This window comes from Dipteris shenzhenensis, chromosome 15, assembly GCF_047967505.1.
Source record: "Dipteris shenzhenensis isolate YYH24624 ecotype China chromosome 15, Dip_SZ_1.0, whole genome shotgun sequence".
NCBI classification, from domain to species: domain Eukaryota; kingdom Viridiplantae; phylum Streptophyta; class Polypodiopsida; order Gleicheniales; family Dipteridaceae; genus Dipteris; species Dipteris shenzhenensis.
In genome coordinates, this window is record NC_141610.1 from 16,362,066 (window position 1) to 16,374,730 (window position 12,665).

The 12,665-nt window shown below is 41.5% G+C and overlaps 1 protein-coding gene across 7 annotated transcripts in view; it reads left to right on the top strand.

Moving 5' to 3' along the window:
- The window catches only part of LOC147893446 (P-loop containing nucleoside triphosphate hydrolases superfamily protein), an 80,578-nt gene extending 68,203 nt beyond the window's left edge, over nt 1–12,375 (top strand). For 2 of the 7 annotated variants that reach the window (XM_087385786.1, XM_087385788.1), the window contains one exon: nt 11,901–12,375. The gene's annotated coding sequence lies outside the window, so the exon portion shown is untranslated. Of the gene's footprint in view, nt 1–10,279; nt 10,668–11,900 lie in introns of those variants that run through there. The other 5 variants (XM_087385785.1, XM_087385787.1, XM_087385782.1 and 2 more) reach the window with 4 other exon arrangements.
- The last annotated feature ends 290 nt before the right edge of the window (nt 12,376–12,665 follow it).

Below are 12,665 nucleotides of genomic sequence, written 5' to 3' on the forward strand. Positions count from 1 at the left end.
TTTGATGCTGTAGCAAGGACAGATTGTGCTTGAGACTATGCCTGTATACTTGAGTCTGAGTTATTTGCAGAAATTTCCCTAGTATAGGGAAAGGCGGGATTTGAATATATGCCTGTGTCAAATGCGTAGTTAGTGTGCATGTCAGATTGCAGGTATTCCCTAGTATAGGGAATTATGTTCAGAGTGTTAGTACACTGAATTGTGTCAGTTTGTGATTACGGTGTTCTAGGGGTGTTATTAAAATAAAATTTATTTTTTTTTTTTTTAAAAGGGACCCCAAAACAAAACACCTACTGAACTAAATGGAAGCAGAAGAAGGGGCTTCCAGGAGGGACCCTGGTGAATCAGGAGTCCGGCCGACCCAGCAGGGATCGCGCCCAGTAGCTCACACTTTATCTGGCAGGATTGCATTGCTGGAGGATGCCTTGCAACAGTTGTTAGCGCAGCAATTACAAGCCAACGCAGGGCAATCTGAACTTAGGAGAGCGTTACAGAGTATGTCTGCCAGACCTTCTCGAGAAGAGAAGGGAAAGGCTCCAATGGAACTGGAGTCTAGTGTCCATACGGTCGAGCCTAGGAAGGCTAAAGTGCCAAATATTGCCAATTACAAACCGGAAAAGTATTCTGGTCGGATGAACGACGGTAGCTCCGATGTCATTGAGACCTGGTTACACAAATGGGACGAGGCGTTCGCCATTTGTGAGATCAGAAATGACATCAAAAAGATCCGCGAAGCCACCCACATGTTTAGTGAGGCAGCGGATCGATGGTGGATTAAACAACAAAAAGATGGCATAGCATCCACTACCTGGGAGGGGTTTAAAAGAGAGTTCAGGAAACACTTCTTACCTCCTGACGAGGCATCCCGAGCTTGGGATCAATATAGGAACCTTCGTCAGAGAAATTTATCAGTGGCAGAATACACTGATAAGTTTCGAGAGAGTGTAATGAAGGTTGACGAACCCCTGCCTCAATCAATCCAAGTGAAAGATTTCATATTTGGATTGAATGATCGAATAAAAATGGAAGTTCGGGCTAAGTACGCGAACACGCTAGATGATGCAATAGCTATAGCCCTGAACTACGAGGATGCCAAGGGCAGCAAGCCAAGTGGGTTTGCACAGGTCGGAACCCAGTATGGGTATCCGAAGAAATCTGGGTTTAAGAAGAAGTGGGCTAGTAGAGGGAGTGGTTCGCAGCCGAGTGGTCAAGCCAAGCAGGCGAGACCGGCTGAAACTCCTAAACCAAGTACCACCATTGGAGTGAAGAGGAAAGTAACCCCAATGGCAGCCCGGGCTTGGTCTAAGTCTCCCTTGAACCCAGAACAAAGGGAAAAAGCGAGGAGAGAAGGCTTATGCTTTGGTTGCCTTCAACCTCATCAGTGGAGAGATTGTCCACGTAATAAAGATCGTCGGATGGCTGAGATGGTGATCTCAGAGTGCGACGTGGAGATGCAGGGAAGTCCCAGAGCGGAAGAGATGCAGATTCAGCTAGCGGGATCTTCTCAGAGGTTAGTACCTTGTTTGTTCTGTGTGTCTGTTGCTAAGTTAGTGACGAGTGCACCTGATAACATCCTATCTAAGCCCGCAGCAACGGGGTATACAGCCTTCGATGATACGGAGTTAATTAAAATGAAAGGGCAAGTGGCCAGTCATGATGTCATTGTGTTGTTTGACTCAGCGTCAACTCACAATGTGATTAACTCCAAGCTCGTCAAGAGGCTGAAATTAAAGACAAGTCCATCTGACTATGCGTATACAGTCAGGATGGCCGATATAAGTTCAACTGAAGTATGGGACCAAAGGGTTACCCAGTTGGAGCTTCGGATTCAGGACTATGCTGAGAAGCTTGATTTTGAAATAACCAAGCTTGCTCATGCGGATATAGCCCTGGGAATGGCGTGGCATTCTAGGAAGAATCCAGCCATTGATTGGAAAAAGCACGTATATCAATTCAAGATGAATGATGTGCTTTATGTCTTGCGAGGGGAAAAAGATATACCTCAGGGACCGTTGGTTTCCGTGATGGAAATCAGAAAGGCTCAAGTAGAGTTTTTATACCTTTGCACAGCATCGGTAGAGTCGATGGATGATTCTTCGACTAGCACTGATGTTACGCAAAGTGATGAGATGGCCAAGCTGGCTAATCTTATAACAGAGGAGTTCTCTGAATGTTTTAGGGATGAACTACCTTATGGGTTACCTCCAGAGCGGAAAGTTCAGCATAAGATTGAGCTGATCCCGAGGGCAGAACCTGTAAATAGACCTCCCTATAGAATGAGTTTTACTGAAGAAGCGGAGGTGCGTAGGTAACTGGAAGAATACCTCAAGTTGGGGCAGATTCAACCAAGTTTCTCACCTTTTGCTTCACCAGTGATATTAAAGAGGAAAAAGGATGATACGTTTCGCCTCTGTATAGATTACAGAGCATTGAATAATATCACTGTTAAGCACAGGTATCCGATGGCTCGGATTGATGATTTGCTAGATGCACTACATGGAGCCGTGATTTTCAGCAAGATAGATCTTAAGTGCGGCTACCATCAGATCCGGATTAGAGCCGAGGATGTGCATAAAACCGCTTTCAGGAGCAGGTTTGGTCATTATGAGTTTTTGGTAATGCCCTTCGGACTTACCAATGCTCCAGCGACTTTCGTCATGCTTATGAACGATTTACTACGTCTGTATATCGGAAAGTTCGTAGTACATTTCATAGACGATATCCTAATATTCAGTAAGAGTGTTACTGAACATCGTGAATACTTAAGGATAGTGTTCAGTACTTTGAGGAAAGCCAATCTTTATGTGAATAAGAAGAAAACTATACTGTGTATGGTTAGGCTTGAGTACTTAGGGTTCATAATTACTCCACAGGGGGTAGAAATGGATCCAAAGAAGGTGGCTGCGATACTAACTTGGCCAATCCCTCAGAGTCTGACCGCGTTGCGATCATTCTTGGGATTTGTCCAGTTTTGTAGAAGGCATATCAAAGGATATTCCGGAATAGTATCGCCATTGACTGATCTGACCTCAGATAAAGTATCTTTTATTTGGGGACAGAATCAACAAGAAAGTTTTAACACCATAAAACAAGCTGTGGTCTCAGGACCGGTGTTAAAAATAGTTGATCCCCAGAAACCGTTGTTCCTAGAAACCGATGCAAGTGGCATTGCGGTAGGAGCAGTTCTCCTTCAAGAGGGAAGGCCAGTAGCCTTCGAAAGCATGAAGCTTTCTCCCTCTCAAAGGAATTGGCCAACTCATGAATTGGAGTTGTATGCTGTTATCCATGCTTTGAAAACATGGAGGCATTATCTGTATGGTTCAGAGTTTTATGTGGATGTGGATCATGATACTCTGAAACATTTTTGTAAACAGCCTGACTTGAGGGGCCGCCAAGCTAGGTGGGCAGAGCTCATGCAGGAGTTTAATCTAACGATTCGATACCGAAGAGGAAAAGACAATAAGGTAGCTGATGCGTTGTCTCGCATTATGCACAACCTGAGTTTCACGGTATTAGAGAGTGCTCTAATGACCGAGATCAGAGAAACTCAAAAGGTGGACGAGTTTGTCCAGAGCTTATGGCCTAAAGCTCATGTGTTGAAACCCGGGGAAAATGAAAAGGATGACCTGGCATCCAGAAAAGGCCAAACGTATGCAAGATATACCATAAGGGATGGTGTGCTAGTTAGAAATGGCAAGGTTGTAGTACCTGGTCAGAATGATCTCAGGCAGAGAGTCATTCGACAATGCCATGATAGCCCGTGTGCGGGACATCCAGGTGTCGAGAAGACATATGATCTCGTGAAGCGAGATTTCTTTTGGCCAAAGATGAAAAAGCATATTCATGAATATGTGACACGGTGTTTCTCGTGTCAGGTAAGTAAGGCCGAGCGGGTGAAGCCACCCGGACTTTTACAGCCCTTGGAAATACCACTAAGTAAGTGGGAGAGCATTTCCATGGATTTTATTGTAGGGCTACCTGCAACACAAGGAGGGTATAACTCTATCCTTGTGGTGGTTGATCGTCTAACCAAGATGGCTCACTTCATTCCGACTAGAGAGTCTATTAGTGCCCCGCAAGTAGCGGATTTGTTTATTAGACATATATTTCGTCTGCATGGATTGCCTAGATCCATAGTGTCAGACAGAGATGTCAGGTTTACCGGTCACTTTTGGACAGCGGTATTTGAGACACTAAGGACTGAGTTGGGAATGAGTAGTGGGGATCATCCTGAGACGGATGGTCAGACGGAGAGAGTCAACCAAACTTTAGAAGATATGCTGAGGGCATATGTGTCATTGAGGCAACATACATGGGACAAGTGGTTGCCATTGTTGGAGTTTGCCTACAATGATAGGAAACATTCATCTACTGGGTTCAGTCCGTTTGAACTGAACTATGGTTATAGACCAGCCAATCCGACTATAGTTGGAGTACCTCAGAAAGTGCCTAGTGCCGCGAACTTTGTAGTTCAGATGCGGGAGATGCTAGCACTTGCGAGAGCTAATATCCGCCAGGCTATGGATAGAGCCAAGGTGTATGCGGATGAAAATCGGTCTATAAGAGTATTTGAAGAAGGAGAAAAAGTTTTTCTCAGAATTCCTTCGCACTCGAAGTCGTTGACTTCAGGAGAGTGTGCTAAGTTATCACCTCGATACTGTGGGCCGTGGTTAATTCTAAAGCGAATAGGCAGTGTAGCCTATAAATTAGAATTGCCACAGGGGTGTAAGGTGCACCCGGTTTTTCATGTTTCACGTTTAAAGAAATTTTTACATACAGGTGACTCACTAATCGAAGGTGTGGTTTTGTTTCAGGAGATAGAGGATATTGCAAGGCGCAAACCAACAAGAATCCTGGACCGAGGAACAATGCAAATACGAAATCGAAAGATACCCACGGTGTTGGTTGCATGGCATGGTCAGCCTCTATCCGAAGCTACCTGGGAGTCCGTATATCAGTTGCGGAGAGTGTTCCCAGACTTTATCATCGAGGACGCTGATGTCTGAAGAGGGAAGGAATGTTACGCTCTAGCCGAGGCGGGGGTTTGGCCCCCCTATAAGTAGGATCACTTGGCCCTTGTATTCAATAGTTGTAGGCACAGTTTTAGCCTATGTCTGGCAAACTTTAAAGTGTAGTTCTATTTCAGATTTCAGTCATGTAGAGGCATAGTTTTGCCCTTGGATTTTGATCTTCTTGTTTTCCTTAGCTAATCAAGTAGATTTTTTCATACAAATACTTGTGCATTATATTGTTTCTCTAGTCACATTTTATTGTGTCTCTCTATTCGTAGATCTATTCTCTGTTTGTTTGCATATTCCAGTGCACTTTGACATCCTTGACATCCACAGGGTCCTTTGCTTTGATGACTTTTCCTGCAGCAAGCATCACACCTAATACTTGGGCTTGGTCTCCACCACTCTAGAAACCTCCCTTATTACACATGCAAATGAGTGGATCAAATCTTGATCTTCTAGGTCTAATAATTGTCTCATCCAATTTATACACCATGCAACATTGGCCTCTTGTCAAACCTACTACTCAAAAGTTTTCAGCTATTGAAATGGAACATTTGATGCCATCTTTTGTCTAGGTTAGCTAGGCCTAGACAAAAGACCCAGCCCGTAGGGGCGTTATTCTTTGAGCTATTCAACCCAGTCCGTAGGGGCGCACCAATTGCCATAGATTTACTAATCCTACATTTTAAGTGTCTAGTATAGGGTGGTAGCACACAAGCCATCAGATCATGCAGTCATCTATGATGGGGGTATGGCAAACCATGCATTTCGGACCTTCTTGCATAACAGGATAGGCATCCACTTTAACTATTGTGGTCGTCAATACCACAGTCTGGCTCTGTACATGGAGAAGTTGCTTCTTGATTCCTTCCTCCCTCATCCCAAGGCTATAGATGTTCTCCTTCATCTCCTCCACTCTTTGCTCGCTCCATGCAATAGCTTCATCTGATTCCCTCAACATCTCTTGAACCGGTGTTCGACTTAGGAAGTGATACAAGTGCATCGTAGCAACTCCATATTGCACAAGCTAGTAAAGACACTATATTTAGAAAGCATAACTAAAATTGGAACTCGGAAAGAGTAAAACTATGTGCTTTTTAGACGAGGAAAAATGTGCTGTAAAACTATTTGTTGGTTTAGATAGGAAAAAAATGCGTTGCTCAATATACATGCATGTCGTTGAAGCATCAAGGAGAATTTCTAGAGAACAATTGTAGATAGACCCCAAACAGAGTTGAAATTTCTATTCAGAATACAATGCTATTTTATCAGTGAAATTCGAACCCATAAAGAGTAAAACTGGTCCATCGGAACATGCTAAAAGGCTACACTTTTAGTGTCCATGGATAGCACTACTGTTAACTTTGTTCCAAGTCTCTACAGAATCATCAACTAATGTCAATGAAGTGCTTTTGCACTATATCAATACTCAAGATGAAATCCCATTTCTGGATTCACCTGTGAAGTTTCCTCATAGTATTTTCAATGCTTTTAGAAGTCCTAATTAGTCAAAGTGTAGCAAGTTAATATACTTTTATCCAACCATGTGCTAGTTTAGAAATTGGAAGGCACCATCCATCAAATACCCAAAGCAGAGAAAGTTCTTCATGACATGATCTAATTTCCATGCAAAATATGGGCTTAATTTGGAGGCGCTAGATCCATGTAGTGTAAAGGATGATGACCTGGCAGAACGACAATGGTTGAGTGTCTGTGAGCACCCGCGAGGCATTGCCCACCATAAAGTGAAATGTAGCTCCATCAAAGATGAGGTCTACTAGTAGACGATGATGTTCCATTACATGGTGTATCATTGGTCGACCACAAACAAAGAGATGACCGAGGCATTCGCTTGGGCATACGTGCTGTAGATGTGTCTGGCTAGCCAAAAGGGCGAAGAAGCAGATACAAGTATTGCATGGGCTATGTTTGCAAAGCACCATGTCTTGGACTTGCAAGAGAACGGTTACTTGGAGTGCTAAATGCTGAAGTGGAAGGTAGGAATCAAGGAATCTCGTTGTCAGTCCATGGAAACAGGTAAGCAGACTTGGCGAAAGATGAAACATTTGATGAATCTAGGCTAGTGTGACTGCGCCTAGAATGTCCTCTATGGATAGCTAGAAGATTACTCTTGCAAAATGTTTGTGCATGGTTGGAGGAAGCCAAGGTGAAAAAGATGAGCTCTAAAATGATGTCTGCAGTTGTGAAGACTCTTCAGGCGACAATATTGTCTGCACAATAATAATTGGCGGCCTTGCCTTAAAAAATAGATGATTTAGGCAGGAACTCCAAGGTCAACACATTGCCAAATACACCACATCCATCCATTGACAGTCACTTGTTGCTAGTTGTTGAGAGTCGACGTGCTGGGTGTGGTTTGTCTATTCAACATGAACATGTCACCAAGTTGATCATGTTGCCTTCCATGCATTGTAACCACGTCATGTCTTACTATAGCATGCCCTGTGGCTGATCAATGTGGTGTGCTTAGTTGCAAAGAACCTTGTACATTCATAACAAAAGTCAATTGTTGCTGCCGAGTACTAGACGAAGACGAAGACTTCAATGAGAGGAAAGTTTCTTATGAAAGAGAGGCCAAAACAAGTGCTGAATACTCGACCAAGACTTCAAAGAGAGGCAGCTCCCTACTGAATAAATGTAGTGTTCTTGAATTGTGCTTGGTATAACACTTTTAAAAGAAGACAGAATCTTCTTAAAATGTTACCAGTTACAAGCCTGTTCTTACTATCAAATTACTTTAAGCACCACTATGTGTGCCAAAACTTGAACCTCTATTGTGAGTGCTGACTAGCACTTTCATTCTTACTGTGAGTGTTAAGTAGCACTTGTGACTTGAAAATGGTGATAGTTAGCACTAACAACTGTCAAAAGTCTATTAGCTCTACTAAATAGTAGTTAAAATTTTGTTTCAATGATAATAACCAATTAAAATTATGTTTTTAAAGTTAAATAGCACTTGATGCACCACTATGAGTGCTAAATAGCACTTGAAACTCTATTGTAAGTGCCAACTCTGTCGTTCTTTTTGCCAGTGCTAGTCAACATTGTTAGTTAATATACTTAATAGTGCTACATGACAGTGCTACATGCCAGAACTAGTTAATAGTAGTAGGTAACAATACTAGTTAACAAATAGTTAACAGTGCCACTTGGCAGTGCTAACAACCCCGTAATGGAGGGTATTGATCTCGGAGATTTTTTGCATCAGGCTACTGATTTCTGTGGTTATGGTGTAAATAGCACTTGCAGCTCCTTTGAGCTAGGTTATAGTGCTATGTGGTAGTGCTAGTTCATAGTGCTAGCTAATTGACAGTGTTGGTTGATATCGCAATAAACAAAACAATTTTAGCATTCACTAATTGACAGTGGTAGTTGAGAGTATTAGTAAATAGTGCTAGCACTTTCATTCCCGCTGTGAGTGCTAAGTACCACTAGAAACTCCATTGCTAGTGATAAATAGCACTTGCAGCTCCTTTGTACTAGTCCATAGTACTACATGGCAGTGCTAGTTCATAGTGCTAGCCAACTGGGAGTGCTAGTTAATAGTGCTAGTAAACAATGCTATCACTTTCATTCTTATTGTGAGTGCTAAGTAGTACTAGAAACTCCAATGCTAGTAATAAATAGCACTTGCAGGTCCTTTGTGCTAGTTCACAGTGCTACATGGCAGTGCTAGTTCACGGTGCTAGCTGATTGATACTGCTAGTTGACTGTGCTACTTACTTGATATTGGTACATGGCAGTGCTACTTACTACTTAACAGTGCTAGTAAACAATGCTACTTGACACTGCTAGTAGTAAGATCTAGTTAACAATAGTAGTTAACAGTACTAGTTACAGATAGTTAACAATGCTGCTTGGCAATGCTATATGATAGTGCTAGTTTTGATAGTTCTATCGCATTTATTCCTATTGTGTTAGCAAATAGTGCTAGCATTATTGTGAGGGTTAAGTATCAGTATTGTGAGCGCTAAATATTACTAGAAACTCTAATGCTAGTGATAAATAGCACTAGCAGCTCCTTTCTGCTAGTTCACAGTGCTACATGGCAGTGCTAGTTCACAATGCTAGCTGACTGGCAGTGCTAGTTCACAATGCTACTTCACATTGGTACATGGTAGTGCCAGCACCTACTACTTGACAATGCTATTTAACAATGTTAGTAGCTAGATCTAGCTAACAATAGTATTTAATAGATAGTTAATAGTGATACTTGGCAACGCTACATGATAATGCTAGCCGATTGATAGTTGACAGTGCTAGTTGACAGTACTAGTTGACAGATAGTTAGCAGTGCTACTTGGCAGTACTAGTTGACAGATAGTTGACAGATAGTTAGCAGTGCTACTTGGCAGTGCTAGTAAATTGTGCTAGTTGAGAGTTCTATCACATTCATTCCTATTATGAATGTTAATAAGAATTAGAAACTTCAATTCTAGTGATAAAAATAACTTGTAACTCCTTTGTGCTAGTTCACAGTGCTACCTAATCGGCAGTGCTAGTAAATAGTGGAAGTGGACACTGCTAGTAGCTAGATCTAGTTAATAGTACTAGTTAACAGTACTAATTAAGAGAGTTGATAGTGACAGTGCTAGCTAACTTTACATTGCTAGTTAACAGTGCTAGTAAACAGTGCTAATTGTTACTGCTAGTAGCCAGATGTAGTTAGCAATACTAGTTAACAGATAGTTAATAGTGCTACTTGGGAGTGCTACATGGCAGTGCTTGATTGGCAATGCTAGTAAACTGTGCTAGTTAACAGTATCTTTCACATTCATTCCTATTGTCAATGCTAATAAGCATTAGAAACTCCAATGCCAGTGATAAAAACACTTGCACCCCCTTGGTGCTGGTTCATAGTGCTAGTAGACATAACTGTGCTACTTGACATTGGTACATGGCAGTGCTAGTAAACAATGCTATCACTTTCATTCCTATTGTAAGTGCTAAGTAGCTCTAGAAACTCCAATGCTACCATTATTATTGCTAAATACTTGTTCTTACTAGTAAATAACACTTTATATGTTTGATCGGATCATTTTGATGTAGATGAAGCGTTATTTTAAACATTATTACCAACCCTTTTCTGTAGGTCTAGATAATGCAATACATGACATAGAGAAAAACCCAGAAGACCTGTTTGATATTGATGAGACTAGTCCATTAAGGATAAGTAAAATATAAATGAGCAAGAAACTATGGATGATATTGTTGGGCTGATAGTGCTATTGGCACTAATTCAGGAAATGTGAAAGATAGTGATAGCATGGCACGAGCGAGGACATTGTGGCTAGAGCAATTGATAACTTGCACATGGGTGTGACAAGCCTAGGTGATGAAGAGACGCTGGAGCAGATGATTCCAGAAAAGAGAAATAAGGACAAGGCCCCACAATTGCTCAAACGCCTTCTTAGAAAGGAAAGTTAGATCCTCCAAAGGCAACTGCAGGTGCAAAGGCCTTGTTGTCAAAGGCATCACTTGAGATAGTACCTGTGAACTTGCCATGTATGTCAACAAAAGCTACTAGACCATGGGCATGCAAAAAACTATAGTCTTCTTGTATTGTGGCATAGTGTTCGTAGAGACTTACTGGCTCTTAGTAATTCTCCATGGTGAAATAAAACATTAACTTTTTATGACTATCCAAATATATGTAATCGCCTTTATTAATCTGTTTGTATTGTGGCATAGTGTTCCCCAAGACTTGCTAGCTCTTTGGAATGCTCCATGGTGAAATATAATACACACTTTTTGCACTATCCAAATATGTGTATCTCCTTCATTAATTTGTTACCATCACATCTCTTACCATGACACCCCATGTTGACATTTATTTAAAGCTAGTTAGCTTGTGTTCTATGCTAGGTAGCATATCTTTAATGCTAGTCAACGTACAAGATGTGCTACTCAATGTACAAGCTATGCTACTTAGTGCACAAGCTATGCTACTATACCCATGATGTGCAAGCACATCAGAAACTATGTTTGTCAACATTGACATGGTCTTGACCCGCGGTATACTTATGATCTCAACCACCCTATGCTAGTTAGCATTCATGCAAAGAGTACTAATCTACTTGTTTTATCAGTCGAAACATCCTAGTTATCATTTATAGCTCATTTAGAGGTACTCCATTTATTTCAACTTTGATTGTTCGATTGTTGTTTTTGGTAGATCTATCAATGTGTGACAGAGCTGCACATTCGTCATCTCTAGAGCTGTAGGATGGAATTGTATAGAGGGTTGATGAGGTTGTGACATCTCTTGTATTTGTTGCAAGATATGGCCATAAGACTTGTTGATGCGCATGTCTAGGGCGGCTCTCCCTCCGGTTCCCTGCTAAAAAGGATGATGAGGAAAGGGCCGTGAGCTCCTAGGTTCTAGGGTCGGTACTGCAACATAGTATATTGGTGTATGTAGAGTGCAGCGCAGAGTTGGTTATATCTAAGCCATTTGGGTTGTATACCGGGTGTGTAAAGTGCAGCACAAAGCTATTGTATCCAAGTTCTTTGGGTTGTGTGTGTGTGTGTGTAGAGTATAGTGCAGAGCGTTGTATCCAAGCCGTTTGGGATGTGTACTAGGTTGTGTATCACAGAGTTGTTGTATCCAAGTCATTTGGGCTAAGTAATAGAAAGGATTTTGAAGTACAATGATTGTGCACTTTCATTCCACCTCTCTTTAAGCAATTGCTTTGCTCTGAGTTGTGTGTTTCCCCTATGCCCTCACGCTTTTATATGTCTCATTTTGATTTAAATGTCATTCTGATATTATATGGCTCATTTTGATTTTGTATGGCTTACTTTGATTATATATGGCTTAATTACGAAGCTTTATTTTAAACACTTACCAACCGTTTTGTGCAGATCTACATCATGTTACTAGCACTCATGGTGGCTGATCAGAGTGTGTAGTACTATTTAGCACGTAGTGCTACCTAGCACTCACATCAGAATTTAAATTTGCTATGTTGCACTCAATATAGAATTGAAAGTACTACTTAACACTCATAATGAAACTGAAAGTGCTAGTTGGATGTTTCTTATCTCCCTCCCATCTATTGATAGTGGGACTACATGTGAGATAGTACTTGAGGCTCATCAAGTAGATGCATTGGGTGCTCAATGAAAATATTTCTTCTAATTCTTGTTTCCTTCTTGTTGGGAGGCACATGTGTCTCAGTTTCTCAAAAGGAGTCCATAAGATCCTTGTCCTCCTGGGTAATTGGGCTAATGTAATGTTGCTTTCAATAAGCAAAAAATGAGAACAATCCAGTAACATCGTTAGGCCCAGCATATATTCGAGATCTTGCTGAGTACAATGCGACCTTCAAATTTGGAGTGCTACCGAGACTTTTACAACATTGACATCAAAAGATGTAGATGGGTCTAAGTTCATCAACATGGTCCTCCATACAAATAGCTCATCCTTAGATTTTGGTTGCTTGACAGTAGTCAATGTGTTGCAAGCATTTGCCATGCGAGCCCCTCGAACTTTTGGCTCCTCCCATGCTACTTCCTCTTGAAGCCCCAAAATTATTGGACGAATTGGCATCCCTTTCCATGCTTGCTATGATCTCATAGAAGAACCTAACCATTTTAGTGCACATCTCTCTTTTGTTCACTCATCGA